The sequence below is a fragment of the Gekko japonicus genome, unplaced genomic scaffold (assembly GCF_001447785.1).
Source record: "Gekko japonicus isolate JY-2015 unplaced genomic scaffold, Gekko_japonicus_V1.1 scaffold326, whole genome shotgun sequence".
Classification (NCBI taxonomy): domain Eukaryota; kingdom Metazoa; phylum Chordata; class Lepidosauria; order Squamata; family Gekkonidae; genus Gekko; species Gekko japonicus.
The window spans coordinates 105,882-109,755 of record NW_015165245.1 but is presented as its reverse complement, the minus strand read 5'-3'; positions in this window follow the sequence as shown (position 1 = coordinate 109,755).

The window sequence follows — 3,874 nt, the reverse complement described above, 5'->3', positions numbered from 1 at the left end:
CAGCAGGGGGTTGAAGAGAATGGTTTGATGGCTGCTGGGCCAAGATTGGCAACAATAGTTCCCCAGGAGCAAATAGCTGGGTTGGAGGGTGGAGTCTATGGCACTGTAACCTGTCTGAGGTCCCCATCTCCCCAGGCAGCTTTTAAAACATGATCCTGGGACCTACACACCACCAGACATTCCAACTGCCTTGCGGGGGGGGGAGTATGAGGTGTGGAATGGAGTGAAGTCCAATCAGCTTCCATATGCAAAAGACCTTGAAGGTTCCATATGCAACTGACATTCCAACTGCCTTGCGGGGAGGGGGGTGAGTTTGAGGTGTGGAATGCAGTGAAGTCCAATCAGCTTCCATATGCAAAAGACCTTGAAACACTGGGCGGGACTGCACAAAGCAGCCAGTCAACCCAGCCAGCATCTTCTGACTGACGGTTCAAGCGTCCATACACTAAAGGAGTGCATTTTAGAACTTTGGCACCCACTATTCAATTATATATAAGGAGAGATATGGTGGGACAATCAGGTGCTGAGCAATGTAACCGATTGTTAATTAATGGGAACCGGACAATTACCAAAACTGTGGCAAAATTTTGGGTAGCATGCTACTGCATCCGAAATACACAATCAAATATATAATAATAGTTGCCTAATAGTCTCTGTTTTATGTCCTTCTTTTATTTTATTACGCTCAACTGTATTTTTATAGAGTTTTATTTTACTGTCCTAAATTCAGTTATATGAATGTTATGAATGTTATATTTAAGCATGTGTGTTCTATGGCTTGTTGCCGTAATAAATTCCTGACTGACTTACCTGCTCAGTGTCAAAGAGGGTTTCACTCTGAGGAGAGCCCTGGTCTGTTGGAAAGGAAAAACAGTTTTAGATATTCTCAGAAAATAGAAATAAACTGTAATTTAACCAAGGAGTGAGCTAGGTTCATAGAGACAGTGACCAAGTCCAGGAAATCTGGACTGCCATAGTAAGGAAACATTGTTGCTGTAACTAATATGCTAAGTAAAACACTTCTTACTGCTAAGAACTAAGAATACCTGAAAATAAGCTTTAATGACATCATTTTGCCTGTTTAAAGAAGTGAATTCTGTACCATCTACAACTTTTACCTCAGCCATTCCCATCTCTGCTTGCTGAATAAACTTGTTCTTTTGTTAATCCATCTCCAGTGCCATTTCAAAAGGGAAGTAAGAAGAGGGCTCCTGCTTTTCCACAGAAAGTCTCTTGAGCTGGGCTAAAAGCTGAATTATATTCTGTAGACAGGGTAGGACAGAAAGTCTTTTATAAACCACATTCATTTGCACACTACTCAGGCTGCTCAGTCACAGCAGGGAACCAAATAGTTTTGGTGGGAAAAACTGTCTCAGTGGGGAAAGTGACAGGGGTCCAGCATACAAACCTGTGGTAGAAGTCGCACCAGAATAATCATACCTAAGATGGATTTGATTCATTTATATGAGGTAGCATTATTGGTGGTGGTGTCCCAGCATCCAGGAACATTGTTTATAAAAGGAAATTCAAGAGCTCTGTTTATTATCTTGGAACCCTAAGTCTTTATGATCAAAAAGGGTAAGGAACTCCCACTTTGTTTCTACACACATTGTTCTGCACAGTTTAGGTTGCATATTCCTTAAATGACTAGACATTTCATTCCTTACATTATAATATGTATACTACCGTAAACATAAATACAACAGAAAATTAAGGGTGCATTTTTGTTTTCAAAAAATTATTTGTGTCCATTTTATTTTATTACTGCATGTTCATTTTTCATTTTGTTTCCTAGTTTTGTTTCATTTTGTTTTAATGGGAAGTGAAAATGGACAGGTATTCTTGATTTTCCTTCAAACTGGGATGACATTCTCACATTCTGTACCCCTCATGCGAGGGATCGTCTTTACTATATTTCAGATTTCACATAAACAAGACAGATTAGCTTCATAAGTAATTAACCTTCGGTTTTCTAGAGTGGTGGCAACAATTTAGCACCCTCAGAAGTCTAACAGAATTACAAAGCAGTATTGTATTTGGCACACCAAGACAGGAATCAGAGTTACATACAGAGTGTCAGCTATGCTGCCATGGGGATTGGGATGGTCAGACAGTGTCAGTGTAATTGCTCTTGCATTCCTTTCTGTGCTTTGTGCTGAAACACCTATCTGTAAAGATGTGCAGGTGGGAGTTGTGGTTTCTGCCTTTTCCAGGGAGCCGTGGGAGAGTGCGAGTTCCCAGCTTCAGCTAGCAACAGTTTGCAAGCTTTATCCCGCATGCGGGAGGGTGCCTAATTGACAAGTGCAGTGGGGGGGGGTGTGCATACGAATACCCTATATCCTATTATGCCCAAGGGGCAACTGCCATTCTTAACAATGCTTATGTTAATGCATCTATAGCTCTTCAATAAAGTATTACCTTTCCTGGAAAGTGTGTACTACGTTGCTGGCTGTGGGTTCTGACACAGAGTAGGGAAGGTATGGGCATTGGCAAACCAAGAAAGGCAAGTGACATGAAAAAAGACACCACCTTACAGTGGTCTTTGGCACAATCCTCTGGGTCTTGTATGTAATACATAGAGTGAGGGCTGATTTCCATGAGACAGAGTTTCACTGTACACAACATTTACAATGTACATGTTCTCTTCAATTTCCATGCATGCTATTTTCACTGAATTTGGATCCCAGGGATATGCAGAAGGAGCTTTGTGCCCCCCCCCACACACACACACTGAAATGAATCCAGGGAAGAAACTATTTTGTCTATTGTGGAAGATCACATGGGGGCATACAAGCTTCTTAGATAGTCTAAACAGCTCTCCTTAGCCATTTCTGTTTGGAGTAACAGTGTGGAGGGAAGGCTGAAGCTCCTGAATAGCACTGCAGTCCCTATCAAATATGCTTTTCTGTTCAATCTATTTTACTTTTTTGATAGGAAAGGGAAATTCATTAACTTTCCCTTCCTCTGGATTTGAACTCATTTTGAACCCTCTAATCCAGTGAGCCAGGTGTCAGAATAATTAACATTCTTTAATATTATTAGTGTTCTATTTAATTTTACAATGGATTCTTTAAGGATATCTGCTTGAGCTGATCACCCTGAAGTAAGATGAGACCTATTTTCCCTAGATGTAGATATTTTCTCTACTTACACAATAATGATTATTCTAGTCATTTTTTCCATTATCTTCATTCCTTGTACTTTGAGGAATTAACTATAATATCCAGATGTTTAGCATATTTACTTTGTATTATCAATTCTATGGAACATACTTACAAAGAAATGTGTTTGGGTTTCCATTCTAAATCTTACGTTTTTCAAAAAGATGAAAAAACCTGTTGTGTGAACGAGATTAATTCTGATTATACTAGCACTGACATTGATGGAGGTGTTGCAGTTTATGCTAATGAGATGAGCACTGAGACCTAAAAACATGTGTTCCTCCTAGGAAGTTAATGAGAGTTGGATATGTGTTAATCAACAGAGAAATACACCAAAATAGATGGAGCCTGGGAATTCTAAATGCATCTGTGCCCTCATCACACAGTAGGAATGCAAGCACCAAAAAGCAATTCAACAGATTTTTTTTCAGACTGCAATTTGAGTGTAGGTGTGAGATGCTGAGGGGACATTCGCCTTCAGTAATTTTTGCCAGAAAAAGAAACTTTTTGTGCCATTAAAGAGTAACTACAAAACTTCTATGCTGCTGTCAGTAGAATTAGAGATATACAATCTACTTGCTATGACAGATTTTACTGGCTAAATTTGACACTTGTAATCAATAATGTTCACACCTGCAAATGAATAGTTTGAAAATAAAGAGTGGAACTGAAAGACTGTGTTCTGTTATCTCTAAGAATATCAGGCAGAAGTA